Below are 19,924 nucleotides of genomic sequence, written 5' to 3'. Positions count from 1 at the left end.
AACCTTCCTGACTCAACAGCCATCCATTTCCCCAAATCCATTTCCCCCAATCCACCAGGGTCATTTTTCCAAGGATTAAATTGAGCATGCCATGTTCCAGCTCAAAATCCTTCAAAGACTGCCTGCAGTTAAAGTCTAACTCCTTGGCTACTCTTAGCAACCCCTCTAAGTTCTACTAGAGCCAAAACTGTCTCTGCTTGGCTTCTAATTCCAGTGCCTAGGAAGGGTCTGGCACATAGGTGTTTCTTGGAAAGTATTTGCTGAGTAAATAAAATCAACCCCTGCTGACGCTGCAGCCTCACTGCTTCCCTTTCAGCAGCCCCTGTTCACTATGCTCCTATTACCCTAGCCTTCATAGTCCCAGCCTACTCCACCTTCCCTCTCTCTTTGTGCTCCACCTTCCCCTCATGGCTAAAAAGCCTCATTCACCTGACTGGTAAGCAGATCTCATTTTTGTTAAATTTTGCCCTCCTCTAACAGGGTTATGCTCGTCTTACAGCTCTGTCTAGTCTCTTCTGAGCCCCTGATATAACTGTCTCCTCTTCTACCACAGCATCTGCGGCAAACCCTCTAGTACAACGCTCCTCAAAGCTGGCCTGTGGACTGGTGCTGGTGTCCAAATGGTTTATTACCATTCTGGTCCAAGGTAAGTCCAGAAATCAGGTGTAAGTACTTCGAAATGTTTATGGCAACTTGACATTGCAGGGACATCCAAGTATGTGATACTTGTTGAACAAGGTATACGCCAGTTTGGATGTTGTTGAATTAGGGTGGTGAGTCACACGTGGTGCAAACTGTATCTTAATCATGTGCAACAGGACCACTTATTGGTCCGTGATAGAGCAAAAACAAAGAACAACTCAATTGGTCCACCATCACAGAAAGTCTAAGGAGCACTGCTCTAACTCACTCAGGTACGTTCCCATCTTCCACCTTTTGGGATGTTGTTGGCTGCCTGAGACAATGCAGATGTTCCATAAATCTCAGTGAATAAATTAATAAAGATGTGACTGATAAGAAGACTTCCTAGAGGACATGAGATCTGAGCTACTTCTTAGTGGTTGGCAGGAATTGGGCACTTTGGGGTAACAGCATGGGCAAATGCACTGAAGAAGAAGTGCAAATGAGGAATAGCAAGAAAAGATGGTAGGACTTCCCTGGTGGCACAGTGGTTAAGAATCTGTCTGGGGACATGGGTTTGACCCCTGGTCCAGGAAGATCCCACATGCCATGGAGCAACTAAGCCCGTGCACCACAACTACTGAGCCTGTGCTCTAGAGCCCGCAAGCCACAACTACTGAGACTACGTGCCACAACTATGGACGCCCACGTGCCTAGAGCCCATGCTCCGCAACAAGAGAAGCCACGCATTGAGAAGCCCACACACCGCAACGAAGAGTAGCCCACGCAGCAATGAAGACCCAATGCAGCCAAAGATTAACTAATTAATTAATTAACTTTTTAAACAAAGAAAAGATGGTGCATAGGCAATGGAAAGTTTTCAAAAGGTGAAATATTATGCCGAAGCATAATGATGTCGAAGAGCTCAACCAGATGGTTCTGCCAGAGTCCAACCACCCTGACCCCCTCCCTCAAGCTTACCCCAGCAGCACCCTCTCAGTAAGCGTGTGCAAGCCTTAGCAAAGGCAGAGGGAGTCCCTGAAGGGTTTTAAACCAGTGTTGTGACCTAGCTCACGAAGGATGAATGTCAGGGGGTGAGAAAGGCAGGGAGACCAACTAGGATTTAACTGCAATCATCCCAATGAGAAATGCTGAAAGCCCTCAACAAGGGCAGAGATAATTTAGTGACATGCAGTGGTGGTAGACACAAAGTCAAGAAATATTTGTGAGGCAATACAGGAAGGGCTTGGTGATTCGCTAGACAGGATAAAGACACAGGGTGGCGTGACTAAAGTTTCTGGTTTGGTGGAGTGAGTATGTGCGTGGTGGTGTCACCAGAGGAGATAAGGATCACAGAAAGAGGAACAGGTTTAAGAGACAGGGAATTCATAAATTCCAGTGTTACAAGCCTGTGGGACATTCAGGTGGAGATGGCCAGCAGGCACTTGGGAGAAAGGTCAAGGCTGCAGATACAGATTTGGGAAGCTTTCACATCTAGATGGTGATTAAAACCAGTTGTGGATGAATGAGAAGAATAGCGGTCTAAGCATTTCTCCAAAGAAGATATACAGATTGCCAACGCACACATGAAAGACTGCTCAACATCATTAATCATTAGAGAAATGCAAGTCAAAACTACAATGAGGTATCACCTCACATCAGTCAGAATGGCCATCATCAAAAAATCTACAAACAATAAATGATGGAGAGGGTGTGGAGAAAAGGGAACCCTCTTGCATTGTTCGTGGGAATGTAAATTGATACAGCCACTATGGAGAAGAGTATGGAGGTTCCTGAAAAAACTAAAAATAGAATGACCATATGACCCAGCAATCCCACTACTGGGCATATACCCTGAGAAAACCATAATTCAAAAAGAGTCATGGGGCTTCCCTGGTGGCGCAGTGGTTGAGAGTCCGCCTACCAATGCGGGGGATGCAGGTTCGTGCCCCGGTCCGGGAGGATCCCACATGCCGCAGAGCGGCCGGGCCCGTGAGCCATGGCCGCTGGGCCTGCGCGTCCGGAGCCTGTGCTCCACAACAGGAGAGGTCACATCAGTGAGAGGCCCACGTACCGAAAAAAAAAAAGAGTCATGTACCACAATGTTCACTGTGGCTCTATTTACAATAGCCAGGACATGGAAGCAACCTAAGTGTCCACTGAGAGATGAATGGATAAAGAAAATGTGGTACATATATACAATGGAATGTTACTCAGCCATAGAAAGAAACGAAATTGAGTTATTTGTAGTGAGGTGGATGGACCTAGAGTCTGTCACAGAGTAAGGTAACTCAGAAAGAGAAAAACAAATACCATATGCTAACGCAAATATATGGAATCTAAAAAAAAAAAAAAAATGGTTCTGAAGAACCTAGGGGCAGGACAGGAATAAAGACGCAGACGTAGAGAATAATGGACTTGAGGACACAGGGAGGGGGAAGGGTAAGCTGGGACGAAGTGAGAGAGTGGCATGGACATATATACACTACCAAATGTAAAACAGATAGCTAGTGGGAAGCAGCCGCATAGCACAGGGAGATCAGCTCGGTGTTTTGTGTCCACCTAGAGGGGTGGGATAGGGAGGGTGGGAGAGACAAGCAAGAGGGAGGGGATATGGGGATATATGTATATGTATAGCTGATTCACTTTGTTATACAGCAGAAACTAACACAGCATTGTAAAGCAATTATACTCCAATAAAGATGTAAAACAAACAAATCTGACAGAAACATCACCCTGAATTCTTAGCATCGCACCATCTGTGTTTCATCCTTTTTTTTCCCCTCATGTGTATTCCTTCATTTGTTGAGCATCTCCCCCATGGTTGCATATAAACTTTGTGAGAGTAAAGAAAATAAATAAATAAGTACCAGGGATGTAATATACAATGTGATAAATATAATTAACACTGCTCTACGTTCCATATGAAAGTTGTCACGAGAGTAAACCCTAAGAGCTCTCAACACAGGGTAGAAAAATGTTTTTATTTCTTTAACTCTGAATCTATATAAGACAATAGATGTTCACTAAACTTATTGTGGTCCTCATTTCAGGATGTATATAAGTCAAATAATTATACTGTCAGCTTAGAGCTTATGTATGTCAATTATATCTCAATAAAACTGGAAGGGGATAAAAAAAAAGGGAGGTGTAAGAGAGCTGATAAACCAGAGGCTGTGGTTCGAAGCAGGGATATTAGAATTGATGATTTTTTCTTGGCACATTTCCAGGTGAAGAGGCCCAGAGATGTGCTATGAAAGCAGGCAATTACAGTCTAGTAGAGCTTATCACAGTTGGGTCAGACAACAAACTTTGTCTAATGAGGCTACTCGTAGTTGGCCTCTGAAAGGGTTTTGAAGTCTCCCAGAGAGAGAGAGGATGGGGAGATGCCAAATCAAGTCAGATGCCAAAGTCCACAATGTGTGTGGGACTGAAGAGGGAAATGATGGGCAAAGAGGTTTAAGAAAAGCAGAGAGCAAAGCTGGAGAGGGAGGCATCCAGAAAAGGAGAGTTTTGTTTTACTTGCCCACGGAAGTGAAAAAGTAAGTTTGATTCAGATGTGGCAATGGGAAGATAGGGGAATTCTGGCCAGTCCATCCAAATGCGTAGTACCTTTGAATACGAGAAAAATCCTCCATTTCTCTCACCCCCAACATCAAACCCATCAGCAAATCCTGACAACGTTGTCTCCTAAATATATTTTTAGAATCCAAGCACTCTTCACTCTACTGGTGGTCCAAGTCACTTTTCGTCCTACCGGTGGTCCTCCCTTATCTGAATGACTGCAATAGCCTCTCAACTGGTCTCCCCGATTTCACCTTTGTCCATCTCCAATGTATTCATCACACTGAAGAAAAAAACAAAACAAAATAAAAACACCCAACTCATGTCACTTCTCTGCTTAAAATGCACCAATGTCTTCCCACTTCACTCACACTAAAAGTCAAAGTTCCTGTAAGTGGCCCTGACTACCTCTCTGACCTTTCCTCCTCTCACCTCTTCTCTTACTTAGCTAGTGTCAGCCACACTGGGCTCCTTGTCCTTTCTTGAACACGCCAAGAACAACCCTGCCTTAAAGCATCTGAAACCACTGTCCCGACAATGTGGAATTCTCTTCTTGCAGATACCTGCATGCTCCTTCACTTTTTTCGGATCTCTGCTAAAATGTCACCTTCATCACCCCATCAACATGCACTTCCCTGTCTTTATTGCTTTATTTTTCTCCATAGCACTTTTCATCATTATTTTTATATATTTCACCAACATTCTATATTTATTTGTTTATTGTCTGATTCCCTCCACTCCCCAGTAACACTCTGGAATATGAGCTCCTCGGGGGCAGGGATCTTTTTCTGTTCTGTGCATTGCTGCCTCTCTAGCACCTGAGATGGTGCCTGGGATGTGTCAGACATGCAAATATTTGTTGAGTGGATGGATGGATGAACCTTTTCATAAGGAATGTGTGGGCATGGGGTAAGGGGAAGAGCCATGATTCAGTTATTTTTGGCAGGCGATAGCACTGAAGATATGATAGTTTGAACACAGTGGAACAGGGTTTCAAAGGATAAAAGACAGAGCTGAAGGTGTGGTTAACAGTAGGAGGAGACAACAGAAAGGCTGCAATACCTAGTAAGGTGTATCTCTTATAGGCAGTAACCAAGAATCACAAGAGGAAGGGTGGAAATCAACTGACCTCAAATACTTCGCCTTTGAGACAAGCCAGAATTGGCAGTAACAGGTTCATTCTGGGTGGGGATGGGAATAGGGAATGGAGCCTCATCAGGGGAGGGAGATGGTACCCAGAGTAGATGGGTAGGTCATGTGGATTGATGACTCCTAGAGAGAACAAAAAATCTGAACGTAGGGAAAGTATTATAACACACATGTGCATAATAGCACACATCCCTAAAATATACAGAGAAGCCCATAAAAGGAAGAAAAACAAATCGTCCTCAAAAAGAAGTGTGGATAAGAAAAGTAACCAACAGTAAAGACTAAATTAATTCATCCCGCTTTCTATTTCTGGATACAATTCATTTATCCAGCCTCATCCAGGACTGCAGCGTTCCATAGAAGTGAATGTTTTAGATACGGAAATGCTTATCTGTAGGTGTAATCACTTCAAAAAGTGCTTCTGATAGAAAAATGTAAAACATTTTTTAAAAGATTTCAACCATCTTATACACTGAAACTTTCTGGATGATTCAGGGATATTAGTAAGACCAGCAGTATCACAGCACTGCTCTCTGGGCCTATCCATGTCTACAGCTATGGACCTTTGCCCTACACTAAAAAGTTCCAAAACCCGTGTCTGCTTCTGATGTATTTCCTGTCTCCTCCCTATTAGCTTGTTAGCCACTACATTGTCTGTTAACAGCATTCCTGGTTCTATAAGACTCCATTCTTTCTAACTTGCTGCCCTTAATCTGCTATGGGATGAGAAACTAGATAAACAATGATGCTGGAATGTTTAAAATAATGCTATATGGAAAAATAAATAAATAAAATAAAATAATGCTATATGGGCTGTGATTAAAAACCAGAGGATCTCCCTATGGGTCAAGTACAGATTTACTCAATGGACTTCAGGACACTGTCTTCTCTGCTCAGGGATGATCTCCCTGCTTTCTTACTGATTTTCAATAGCATTTTGCAAATGAAACTTCATAATAAACGGCCCCTGGGTTAGCAGACTTGTTCCTGTATCTACACCATATTCTTCATTCAGTTCTAATAAAATGTTATTAAGGTGTCTCAGTGCTGTTTCACAAATTAAAAAGTAATACAGATTGAGAACAACAGAGGATCTGCATTTATTCCATGTCTGCAAAAGACATCGCCAATTGAGAACAAAATTTATAATTTGATTATTTTAGCTGAAGAAGAGGTTTTCCCAGGGAAAAACACAGTTACATTCCTAAGCTAGGAGACAAATGGATTTAATGCATAATGTATGTAAAATACAATACATTTATAATAAAGTATAGTATTGCTAAATAGCATTACTTAATTTTTAAGTTAAATAATTTTGATATGAATGATTCTAGAATTAACAACTTAGAAAGACAAACATATCCCCCCACTATTTATCTGGATAGAAAAATAGAGTTTAGTTCAATATTATCTCAGTGTGGGCGCCTCCAGCTATGACCCTTTCAAACAATAGCTCAACATCAAAGAGAAGTTGCAAACCAATGCAAGATTAAAACAATGACTGCCCTATAAAAGTGGTCACAGCAAATATTTACAAATGTCTTTCTAAATAAACAAAGAAAGACTTTTCCTTTCCAGTTAGTTTTACAGGAAATACTTAAATGATTTCCAAGGATTTTTCCCTTGGTGGGGGAGGAGAGGCGAGGGAGAAATTCTAATGATTCTGGCTTTATCTACCATTATGAGTTTCAACCATCTGATCTTTGAAATATATCAACAATTGCTAAATCTCTAAATACCCCATCATGAAGGAATTGCCCAGAAAAAGCCACTGATTAAAAGTCTCAAACTCTACAAATGAGCATGTAATTTGTTCACTTAACCTGCAATGATTACCAAGGAATAAAAACAAAGGAATTACCAGTATCTCAGTCAAAACCTTCCTCTGATCCAGTTTCTCTAAGACCAATTTTGACACCACAATCTACCCATGTTTCCAGGCTCCAAACCTTGGCCTCCTACCCTTCCTTCTTCTAGATCTTCCTTTTCTTCACTTTTCCTTTACTTTCTCATTCCTTTCCATCCATACAGCAGACACCTGTCCAGGCTCTGTGCTGGACCAAGGGATCAATCTTCCCTGATTCACACCCTAGTTTCCTCTCCACTGACAGTGACAAGCCAGCAACCTGAATCGTCCAGCAATTCTCTTGGCCAAGTAAATTTTCTTGCTATTCTCTAAATTCTCTCTATTACACCCTCACAATAACTGAAATAGGAATACATTCATCAGAGACTTTTAGGATTTTGCTTTTTTTAAAAAAAGTTATCATGTATTCTTAAGATCATAAAGATTATTTCTACTACTCATAAAAACCCTCTGCTTTATTAATGTAACAGAGTTTATGCCTAAAATTGTCTTGTTTTTATTCTACTTCAGATAAAGTATTTATAGCTTTAGGAAAATATATTAAATGTACATAGTATGGGACGTTATGAGAACATTTTAAACTGCTGACTTGGAACTTCCCTGGTGGTGCAGTGGTTAAGACCCCCCCTGCCAATGCCAGGGGACACGGGTTCGATCCCTGGTCTGGGAAGATCCACATGCTGCGGAGCAACTGAACCCATACACACAACTACTGAGCCCGCGCTCTAGAGCCTGTGTGCCACAACTACTGATCCCTTGTGCCACAACTTCTGAAGCCCACACACTCTAGGCCCGTGTTCCACAACAAAAGAAGCCACCACAATGAGAAGCCGGTGCGCCGCAACGAAGAGTAGCCCCTGCTCACCGCAACTAGAGAAAGCCCGCACGCAGCAATGAAGGCCCAACGCAGCAAAATATTTTTAAAAATAAATAAATGAAATAAACTGCTGACTTTTATGTACCCAGTTCACACTTTTGCCCTGTACTAGCCCCCAAAATAGACGAGTTTAAAAAATTCATTTGGTACAGGTGGACACTGCATTTTAAATTGAACACCGAGAATGTAGAAATAGCAAAGTTATGGAAATATATTGTCAGATTATTTAATAACATATTAATACTTACCTACATGAAATAAGCACTGCTAAGTAAGTTTCTGTTGTTTTTAATCTTTTCTTATAACTGTTTGTATAGTTTGTTAAGTGGACTGTATACCATCCTATTAGCCAAGAATTTCTAAACTATTGCCCTTTTAGTCATAACCTGATTTATAAGTATTTTTTAAACTTCCTGCTGATTGGATATTTGATGGCATTAATGGATTATTTTTAACTTTTTAGGTGTGATAATGGTACTGTGGTAATTTTTTTAAAGTCCTTATCCTTTGGAGATACACCAAAATATTTACAGATGAAATAAGATTAGCCATGATCCTGGGTGATGTGTACATCTAGTTCATTATAGTATTCTCTCTGCTTTTATAAATGTTTGGAAATTTCCATAATATGAGTTTTTAAAACAAGAAAGAAAGAAAATTTCCATGTTAAAAATGCTTTTAAGGTGGTGGTGGTGGTTGTTTTTTAAGTATACTAGGAAATGGTTTGTTCTTCAACTAAGTAGTTCCCAATTTTTTTCCCCAAGAAAAACTCTGACAACCTTTGAAAAAATGCCTACAAGAGGCTGCAAAGTAATTTACCAAAATGTTAGCACGCAAAATTTCTGGTTGGTGGGATTATGGGTGAGGGTGATGTCTGTTTTCTTTTTGTTACAAGTTTGTTTTGTTTTGTTTTTTTGTTACAAGTCTTCTATATTTCTAAAATCAGCATACAATCTATTATCGTAGTCAGAAAGTAGTCTAACTTTTCTGATTATGTGAAAGTATGATTTTCCATGTCAAGCATAGAGAATCTATCTATATCATAAACCTTTTTCCTATATTTACCATGAAAAATATTAATGAAAAACATGAACACAAAAGTCCAGTTATCCATGCACAAAACGACCTTGGTACGACAGCAGGATGGAAAGGGTGAGTTTTGACCGTCACCGGGGAAATGTGTGCTAAAGAAGGTAATATTGGAGTGATAGAAAGATTGGGAAGATTTTTGTCTCATTTTCGCAAGACAATCTGATTGACGAATACAACTGAGTGCTCATAATGGATCCTCTAAGAGCAAATGATCCAGGGGAGTCAGGTGTTTCTGGGAATGTGATAAAAGATATCTTACGTGATTTTCATTTTAAGCTTGGCTTGGGCAGGGTTCATGCCTGAATATTGATACGTAGCTACAGTGTTGTTTTCTCATATTTTTCTTTTAGATGGGGAGGGAGATAGAAGAGAGGAAAAGTTTCTCTCCATCCTTGAATGAGAGGTAACAGCTGATGTGTTTTTGACCCTTTTGGCCCCAACATCATTCTCTCTTTCTCCTGCCCCACATCACTTTATTTGGGGCAGAACAAGTTGCCTATTCACCATGTGAGACCTCGCTCACAAGCACAATTCAGGGCTCCTGAGACTCAGTATCAGAAACTATAAGGTCCTTGGGGGAAGAGACCACATCTCCATTCACTTATTCAATAAATATCTGGGTTACCCACTATGTGCCAAGCACCCTTCTTGACATGAGGGATACAGCAAAATCCCTATTCTCATACAGTTTACTTTCTTGTGGGAAGACACGTAAGTAAACAAAGATAAACATCAGACAAATGTGGCAAAAGTTATGAAGAAAGGAAACATGACAGACTGATGTGATAGGGTCACCAGAGGCAGAGGGCAGCAACATTAGAAGGGTAGCCAGAAAGCTCTAGAACAGTTGAGAAGATCTAAGGGCGAACAGTCCTGCAGGAGACAACAGCAAGGGCAAAGGCCCAGAGGCAGGGACAAACAGTTATGTCAGAAAAACGGCAAGCAGAGCACAAAGAGGGCGTGGATGCTAGCTAACTCCGAGAAGTGGGCATGCAGGGCCTTGAGGCCTCAGTGGAAGAGCCAGGGTTTTATTCTATGTACAAGGGGAAACTATCAAAGACTCTTTGCTGTTGTTGTTGTATAACTATTTTTTTCAAGGTTAAATGTGTTTATTTCCAGTTAGTGGAATCAATGGTATATTAGATATCAGCACTCCAAGCTACACGTATGTATTTGCCTCTAAACCTTCACACGTTGTCAGTTTCCATTCCTCTAACATTCCATCACTGGGCCTCCTACTTCTAGCAAAATCACAGTTCAAATGTTTTAAAAAAGTAAAAGCAAGATGATCACCACATTGTGCTTCCAGTGCCCCCAGAAGGATTATAATTGTTTTAAATAAATGTTTATTGTTTTCAATAAAGGGGGAAATTGATAACATGAGCACTATTAATGGCATGACTAGAAGAACAGAATACAGATTAAAAGAAACATTTTAGGCTGGACGAGTTAGTTTCCCCTTAGCAAAAATTTCACATAATATCATGGATATGATGTCAACATTAAATTGTTCAATTTGTGGGCCATACACTTAAGCGTATGGGCTAGTACATTTTTGCACTAAAACAGAAGCAGTACAAGCCTTATGTTCTACCATTACACTTCCAGATTTTTCCCTTATTAATATACCTGCCAACCTAATGATCCTTGCATGCATTAGAGTTTGCTTTTGTAGTTATGTTTATTTTCCCCATCCCTCCTGCTCCCGTAAACATTGCGGTGCGAACTCTTTGCCCAATTTTATGAGAATGTTGCAAAGGACAGCCCTGTGCCACCTCGGGACGGGAATTCCCCGTCCCCTCGCCAGGCTACACATGGATCAGTAATATTGATCACATCTCATCTTACATGCAGACACTGCTCCCTTAATTTATCCATGCCAGAAGCATGCAAGTCAGCAAGTATGCAAACAAAAATGGAATTAAAAGGAAGAAAAAGCTTTCTTGTTAAAGCCTATTGTCCTAGAAGAAATCCATTGCTTTGAATTCACTTAAAGCCTATACACACAAAATGTGTTTCTTCTGAGAACCTTGTCTAACTCGTGTGTATGACTATTTTTTTAATTATGGTAAAATACACATAAAATTTACCAACTTAACCATTTTCAAGTGCCCTGTTCAGTGGTATTAAGTACATTCATATTGTTGTGCAATCATCACCTCCATCCATCCTAGAACTCTTTACATCTTATAAAACTGAAACTCTCATCAGAGGCTTTTAAGCAAAGCAGTGACATGATCTGACTTATGATTTAAAAATTAAGTTACTTGCTTGGTAGAAAATTGATGGTAGGGAGGCAGCAGGATTAGGAGTTTACTGAATCGATGGATTCAGGATACACTTTGGGGATGGAGCTGACATGACCGCTGCTAATTTGGATGTGGGCATGAGATAAAGAAATAATGAGAAGAGGAGTTGACTTCTAGATTTCTATACTCCAGGGTCTAGCACACAGAAAATTGCCAATGTTTATTTCATAAATGAGTGAATATTGATTTAACACTTAATAAGTAGAAACCTTTCTTCCCAGAGAACCAGGAAAACAGAAATGAAAACTACCATGGATGAAGGAGATCTCTCTTTTCTAGGGCCTCACTATCGGTACTATGTCCTTATAACATGGATAAAGTCTACACAGTTGGTTCATGTCAACATTATATGTCTAATTCCAACATTAACATTAAAAGCTAATCCTTGTATACAATAAGTTAAACTTCATTAAGCATTTTATATATTTTATTTCATGTCTTTCCTAAATCAATAGCTTTTAACCTTTGAGACTACGGTGCTATGTGCTACCTCCCTAGAGATGATGTGTATACATAAATCTGATGTTTTGGAGAGTTTATGGACCCTCTAATGTCCATCCATAGACCAATCTCAGGTCTAAAAATACACTGATCTACCTAATGTGAGTTGTTATTGTATATCGTTATAAGAACCTAAACTTTATTAGCCTAGCCCTGGCACCTTTGGAGAAATGCTTTCAAAGGGTTTACCTTCATTCATGTCCATAATAAATGAGTTACCAAGAACCAACATTAATTTACGGGACTTCCCTGGCAGTCCAGTGGTTAAGATTCCATGATTCCCCTGGAGGGAGCACGGGTTTGATCCTTGTGCAGGGAACTAAGATTCCAAATGCTGTGTGGTGCAGCCAAATAAAAATTTAATTTAATTAAAAAAAATTTTTTTTTAAAGAACCAATGTTAGTTTAAAGAATATCTTTCCATCTTTACCAAAACTATTATTGAAAGTATTATACATGAAGTGATTCAAGATCCTCTTTATAAGAACCTACCTCATAAATAAATCCCTTTTACAATTCATTTCTAGGGGAAAAAAATACTACCTTAAAAATTGATGTTCTGGGCTTCCCTGGTGGTACAGTGGTTAAGAATCCGCCTGACAATGCAGGGGACACTGGTTCGAACCCGGTCCAGGAAGATCCCACATGCCGCGGAGGAACTAAGCCCGTGCGCCACAACTACTGAGCCTGCGCTCTAGAGCCCGCAAGCCACAACTACTGAGCCCGCATGCCTAGAGCCCGTGCTCCGCAACAAGAGAAGCCACTTCAATGAGAAGCCCATGCACCACAACAGAGTGGCCCCCTCTCACCGCAACTAGTGAAAGCCTGCACACAGCAACAAAGACCCAAAGCAGCCAAAAAAATAAAATATTTTTTAAAAAATTATGTACACCCCATAAATACGTACTTTACCTTGAGACATATAAGTATGCATTCACTGCCAACTTTCCAAAGTAGTTTCAAGATTTTCTTTGAGGAAGAATTCCTCCCCGATATTTTTCTCATGTAAACCATACTCAGAATTTGTTTTCTACAATTTCCACTTTTAATGTTCTAAGTGGATTGAAAACTAAAAAACAAAAACAAAACTTGTAAAGCAAGCTCAGGATATTATCTTTCAAGTTTTCACAATTTTCTCTCCAATTCTTTACAGTTCGTTCTCCTGCCCACTTTTTAAGGCACTCACTTTTATGGAATCTTTTCAGAGAATTCAACATTCCTTTCACAGAAGCAATAATACACTTTCCCTTTTGCACTTTAAAGATTTACACACATTTAAATTATCTAATCACAATAACAAGCATAACTGGCACCAACAAGTTTGCAATAAATACAGCCACCGAGCCAGCCATCAGAGCAGGGAACAGGCTGCTAGGAACTGGTGTTCATCATGCCTGGGCAGCATTTGGTCTGCTTTTTGGGGAAATGAGAAGCATGGGCTCGTAGGGTCGACTGGTTAGATGTCAAGAGGATTGTCTTTGTATTAGGATGAGCCATATGCAATTGCCAATATACAAATATTTCTCCTAGAGAAACGGCAATTGCATGTGTTCAACCTAATATTTCTAGTTTTTAACTTTAAAAATATTAACTATATTTAATGTTTAATATCACATCTGTTATCCTTTTTTCCCCTTCCCTTTGAACAATGAATAGTGGTTCTCACAACTTCATTTTTTTTTTTTTGCGGTACGCGGGCCTCTCACTTGTGTGGCCTCTCCCGTTGCGGAGCACAGGCTCTGGACGCGCAGGCTCAGCAGCCATGGCTCACGGGCCCAGCCGCTCCGCGGCGTGTGGGATATTCCCGGACCGGGGCACGAATCCGTGTCCCCTGCATCGGCAGGCGGACTCCCAACCACTGTGCCACCAGGGAAGCCCCACAACTTCATTTTTTAAATTCCATGTTTGCTCAGGAATAAGCTATTAAATAATCAGTCATTAAACTCTGGTTTCCTAAGAATGTGACTTCTACCTTCTTTCTTTCTTCAGGTTAAAGTCACACCTGCTAGAATTTCAAAGAAATTCTTCAAAGGCTGAAGGTATAAGCGTGTGCCTTCCAGTGAACTGAAGGGTAAAGAGCAGAGGGATGAAAATGTGAGGTCAGCATTCATTAGTTTGTTTGTTTGCTTCTCAGACATAAAACATTTTGGCTCACGGGATCCAACACAGCACTCTCTGCCTAGAGAAGGCAGGAAAAAGGAAAGAAGAGGAGAGGGCAGGGAAGCCCCATACAGACTTAGGATAAGTCCCCCTTAAATACAAGCAGTCTTTCCTTTTGTTCTGTCCATGTTATGTCACTGAGTTATGATAAGCAAACAAATACATCACAAATGTGCTATTAAGACAAAATCCCACAATTGGGGATGGAAAGGAAGGAGCAGAAGAATGGAGGGGCTGTATTTAGTTGAGGGACAACTAGCCAAACCCTCTTTTTCTAGTTCTCACATTTCTACCACTGACCCTAAAAAGTCTAAATCTTACGTTTATGGTTGTCCTTATGCCCTCACAAAACTATCGTTGGATATCAGAGCCCTAGTGTCTCTCATACCCTCTAAATCATCAACCCACTGAGTTAGTATGCAGAGGGGGAAGAACCTGAACATTGTAACCGTAGCTGGGTTTAAATCCTAGCTTCGCACTTGTAACCGTGTACCCTAGCTGAGCACCCTTTCTGCTTCTTCACCTGAGCACCTTTCTTCACTTTTCTGCACCCATGTGTGCTGTGAGGATTCTGGTGCAGACCTTGCTGGCTTTAGACAATTCCTGAGAAAATGCACAGAAAGTGCCTGACTGCAACTATGACTGATGTCTAAAAGATGCCCAAACGTTTCACCTCATGATTTTCAGCAAGCAGGTAAAAACTTAAATGCAGGCTTGAGTTTTCTATAAACATGTGGCACAAGATCGTTTTATTCCCAAATTGTTATGTGCACTGAGCATCATCAAGATATCTCATGTAAATAGTGAAGGTAGCTGTCCTTTCCAGATCAGATAGAGAAAGGAGATAAAGCCTCCACGGCAGAAAGGGAGGTTCCAGAAAGGTTAAGTTGCACATGTAGACAGATGCTTTCAAAATACAAATCTTGGGCTTCCCTGGTGGCGCAGTGGTTAAGAAATCGCCTGCCAGTGCAGGGGACACAGGTTCGGGTCCTGGTCCGGGAAGATCCCACATGCTACAGAGCAACTAAGCCCATGCACCACAACTATTGAACCTGCGCTCTAGAGCCCGCAAGCCACAACTACTGAGCCCGTGTGCCACAACTACTGAAGCCCGTGTGCCTAGAGCCCGAGCTCCACAACAAGAGAAGCCACCGTGATGAGAAGCCCGCGCACTGCCACAAAGAGTAGCCCCTGCTCGCCGCAACTAGAGAAAGCCCGCACGCTGCAACGAAGACCCAACGCGGCAACAAAGATCCAATGCAGCCAGAAAAACAACAACAAAAAATACAAATCTTAACAGGTCCCTTCCCTTCTTAAAGGGCTCCACTGGCTCCCCATGGTCTGTAGGATAAAATCCAAAATCTTTACTAGGTGAATCAAGACTCTCAGTAAGTCAGCTGTGCATACCTAGGCAACCTCTTCTCACACCCTCCTCTGCAGCGATTTTACAGTGTTTCCAATTCTCTGAATGTACCTGCATGCTCTCAGCCTGAATTTGATTTCCCACCCTCGTCCCATTTCTCTGCTGCCCCAACTCCCAGTCTTCCTTCTTTCGGCTCAGGAGGACAACTTTGTCTGCCTTTCTCTGCTCGGCTTCCCCAACACTCTGTGTTAATCACAGTTTTCCACACTGTACTCTAAGTGTTTACCTCCCTTGAACCCACATAGATCTGGACAGGCTTCAGCACCCTGCCGACTACTTTGCCTGACGCAAACTGACACTCAAATGTTTGTTGAGTATGCAACTTCTGAAACTCCCCGATTTGGGCTAGGTTTTGCTCTATACCTTATGTTAGAGGGGACAAAGGAGCTGGGCTGCTGGTGCTCAAGGCCTGTGCTGCTTCTCCAAGTGGATGAAGATTTGTCTTTAACATGGCACATTTATGAGTTATATGTTATATGGTAACTTAGTTCCTCTGAATAATGGTCTGTTTAGAAATATTTATCACTAACAAAAAGGACAATTTGACTTGTCAAGGCAATAACATGTGCTTTTAATATATCTAAATCAATTAGGAATAATTAAAAATCTCAATTTTTTCAAAAAAGACCAATCTTATAAAGTGCTAAATTTGCATTAGTGTTCAGCTATTTCATAACATGTGAATGGTCCAAATTGGATGAGTCACAGAAATATATATAAGATATATTCCTCTCTAAAAATGTGTTTATAGCATGCTTCTTTCCATGCTATATGGTGTGTTTTATTGAAACTCAAGATTAGTTCTCAATTTAACATGATACTGTATATACAAAGGCTCCAAAATTATTTGTTTGGTAAACAGCATTCTTCTATATTCTAAAGCTGATGTTTACACATGTAGCACACCAAGGAGAATAAGCAATTAAACAAACTAGAAAAAGTCTTATTTCTTTTTTTTGTTTTGTTTTTGTTTTGCGGTATGTGGGCCTCTCACTGTTGTGGCCTCTCCCGTTGCAGAGCACAGACTCCAGACGTGCAGGCTCAACGGCCATGGCTCATGGGCTTAGCCGCTCCGCGGCATGTGGGATCTTCCCGGACCGGGGCACGAACCCGTGTCCCCTGCATTGGCAGGCGGACTCTCAACCACTGCGCCACCAGGAAAGCCCAAAAAGTCTTATTTCTTCGACTCGACCAGTAAGTACCTGAGGTCAGAGGCTTTAAGTATATTCCACTGTCTAGCATAAAGAAACAAATCCCAATTTGTAAAATGACATAACTGCAAAGGTAAGCATTACTGTGACTTAAGTTGTTTATAACTGTTGCTAATATACATATCCAAAAACGGAGGATTAGTTAAGGAAATTACATTATAATTTTTAGAATATAAGGCAGACAATAGGAGTTTTGGAAAATACAGGTGAAAAATGCTTACTATGTATTATAAGGAAAACACAATATACTAAAATTCTATATGTAGTAGGATGTAGGAAAACATGCATTTAAAAAATGAGAGAGGGGACTTTCCTGGTGGCACAGTGGTTAAGAATCTGCCTGCCAATGCAGGGGACATGGGTTTGATCCCTGGTCCAGGAAGATCCCACATGCCACAGAGCAATTAAGCCTGTGCGCCACAACTATTGAGCCCGCATGCCACAGCTACTGAAGTCCGTGTGCCATAACTACTGAAACCCGCACGCTCTAGGGCCCATGTGCCACAACTGCTGAGCCCGCGTGCTGCAACTACTGAAGCCGCGTGCCTAGAGCCCGTGCTCTGCAACAAGGAAGCCACCACAGTAATAAGCCCGCGTTCCGCCACAAAGAGTAGCCCCCGCTCACCGCAACTAGAGAAAGCCCACGGGCAGCAATGAAGACCCAACGCAGCCAATAAATAAATAAATAGAGAGAGACAAAGGTAAAATGGCAAAATATTTAGTCTGGTCGACTCACACTCAGGGGGTCAAAACTCTCTTCTTGGCTCGCCAATCTCACCGTTTTGGTACCTCCTTCCAGTTTTCTTTTCTCCTCTCCTCAACCCTCCCCAAACACAGCCAATTCTTCCTCGACAATGCCTCTCAGGATTAGTCCAGGCCCATATTACCTTATACAGAGGTTTTGAGAAAAGATTCCCATTTGGCTTTTCTGCAGTCTCATTCAACTATCATATCTACTGCCAGAAGAAGACAGTCATTCTACTGCTAAATATATCTACTGTGGTAATCTCTTCATTTATGTTTTATGCATTTTTGTGTATGTGTTATATTTTTCAATGAAATTGGGTTTTTCTTGTAACTCTGTGTGGCTTCATATTTTGTTTGGCTAGGATGAGGTTAGGATTCATGGCTCTCTGCTGATATGGCTCTACTTCCTTACCCTTCTAAATGGAATGTTTAGCCAGGGTAGCTGGGTTCCTATCTGCAGCAATGGAGTTGGCAGAGGCTTCCCTGCCCGTCCTCTACAAAGCCTGCCAGGTCCCCCACGTCTACCAACGCATCCTTAACACCCTGTAAAACCCAGCTTAAAAATTTCAAAAAGGTTTACACCATTATTCAACCCACGCAATATATGCTACATTAATTCATCTTGCATCATATTCTGCAAACATTTATCAAGCAACTACTAGTTGTAAGGCTTGAAGAGTTAAAGTCTTAAGTTGTTAACAATCTTTCTGTGGACCATGAACATTTATGAAAGAAGCTAACCAACAGTAAAAAGAAAAATGACATAAGTGATAAATGAATGTTCAGGAGTAGGGAAGAGGGAGACTGGTGAAGAGGAGTAGGGAACAGGGGTGAGAATGAGGAAGGCTAGAAGGAAGAGACAAGGTAAAAGCCAACAGAAGAGGTTTCATGATTGGGAGAAGTGTGATGTGAGACTTGACTGCTGTTTTGCACCTGGGTGACTACAATAAAAGGGAGGGAGGCTGACATAAATGACGCTAACTAGAAATGCTTTGGGGCAAAGCAGGGCAAGTCCAAATGGAATATTACAGTATGCACTGACATATGCTACACTAAAACTGAATAAGATACATGGAAAGCACAGAATCTTTTCTTTCTTTTTTTTTTTTTTTGCGGCACGCAGGCCTCTCACTGCTGTGGCCTCTCCCATTGCGGAGCACAGGCTCCGGACGCGCAGGCTCAGCAGCCATGACTCACGGGCCCAGCCGCTCCACAGCACATGGGATCCTCCTGGATTGGGGCACCAACCTGCGTCCCCTGCATTGGCAGGCGGACTCTCGACCACCGAGCCACCAGGGAAGCCCCCAGATACATGGAAAGCACAGAATCTTTAAGTGGGTAAGTAGCACTGATAACCTAAGTAACAAAATTCTATGAAAAGAAAATCTAAATGAATACAAAGTCACACAAGAAGGAAAAGAAGGACCTGAGACTGAGAGCCTAGTCAGTGAACATGAAAAAGCACAGGACTTCAAGAAAGTAAGGATGAAGAAAGGAACTCTAGGTGAGGCAGTATGCACAGTGGTTAATAGCCTCAACACTGGACCAGGGCCCCTGAGTTGGAATCTCCTCCTGCTACTTGTGCATCCTGGGCAAGTTCCTGTGTCTCAGTTTCCTTATCCGTAAAATGATAATGTTATCATTTATTTACCCCCATAGGATTGTTGCCAGGATTAAAAGAGTTGATACAAGTTCTTAGAACAGTGGCGGGCACAGAAGCATTCGATAAATGTCTGCCATTGGGGGGGAAATATTTTTTAATCGTCGGTGACCTTGAGGAGAACAATTCCTGGCCAGTGGTAGAAGCAGAAACTACAAAATAAGGGAATTAACAAACAAGTGATGGCTAAGAAGCCGGAGGCAACCCCAAAGTATCGAAGACTCTTTCACAGCAGTTAAGCAATACAAGCGAGAAGTGAAATAAAGAGTAACCTGCGAGTACAGGGTTAAATGAAAATGCTTTTCGAGGGAACAGCTTAGCAAGAGGAAAAAGGCTTGGCTCGCTAAAACTATTCTTCAGTCTTTGTGCGACTTGTTTTCCCAACCACACAGCGATTGGACAGGGGTAGAGACCATATCCTTCCTGCCGCAGCTTTCCCAAGAGCGTTCTCTCGGCATCCGGTAAGTTTGAATCAGCGCTGGCTGATTAGGGGAGAAGGCCCATTTCCTAACCAGCGATACCCTGTAAGATGAAACAACAGGCTTTCCGATTTCCATCTCCGGCACGACCTGTTCCACCGCTGTGTACTCATCACTCTCCTCAGCCAGCAGCTGCCGTCGGGACAGGATGCAGCTCGGGGAGCCAAAGAGGCAGCGCCCGCTGCAAGAGCAACGCCCCAAGTTCATTCCGGCCTCGAGGACACAAAAGCGCCCCAGAGGGGAAAAAGCAGAAAGAAAGGGGCTC

The 19,924-nt window shown here is 41.8% G+C and overlaps 1 protein-coding gene across 4 annotated transcripts in view; it reads right to left on the bottom strand.

Annotated features, from left to right (window-relative positions):
• ELOVL7 (ELOVL fatty acid elongase 7) overlaps positions 1-19,924 on the bottom strand; it is a 71,553-nt gene that overhangs the window by 50,815 nt on the left and 814 nt on the right. The window contains exon 2 of one of the 4 annotated variants that reach the window (XM_024765396.1): positions 19,702-19,840. The exons of 2 other annotated variants lie outside the window; for them this stretch is intronic. The gene's annotated coding sequence lies outside the window, so the exon portion shown is untranslated. Of the gene's footprint in view, positions 1-12,891; positions 12,948-19,701; positions 19,841-19,924 lie in introns of those variants that run through there. One more of the 4 variants, XM_024765397.1, reaches the window with a different exon arrangement.

Source organism: Neophocaena asiaeorientalis, unplaced genomic scaffold (genome assembly GCF_003031525.2).
Source record: "Neophocaena asiaeorientalis asiaeorientalis breed wild unplaced genomic scaffold, Neophocaena_asiaeorientalis_V1.1 scaffold198, whole genome shotgun sequence".
Taxonomy (NCBI): domain Eukaryota; kingdom Metazoa; phylum Chordata; class Mammalia; order Artiodactyla; family Phocoenidae; genus Neophocaena; species Neophocaena asiaeorientalis.
The sequence above is the reverse complement of the archived record's forward strand: the minus strand, read 5'-3'. Positions and strand labels throughout refer to the sequence as shown.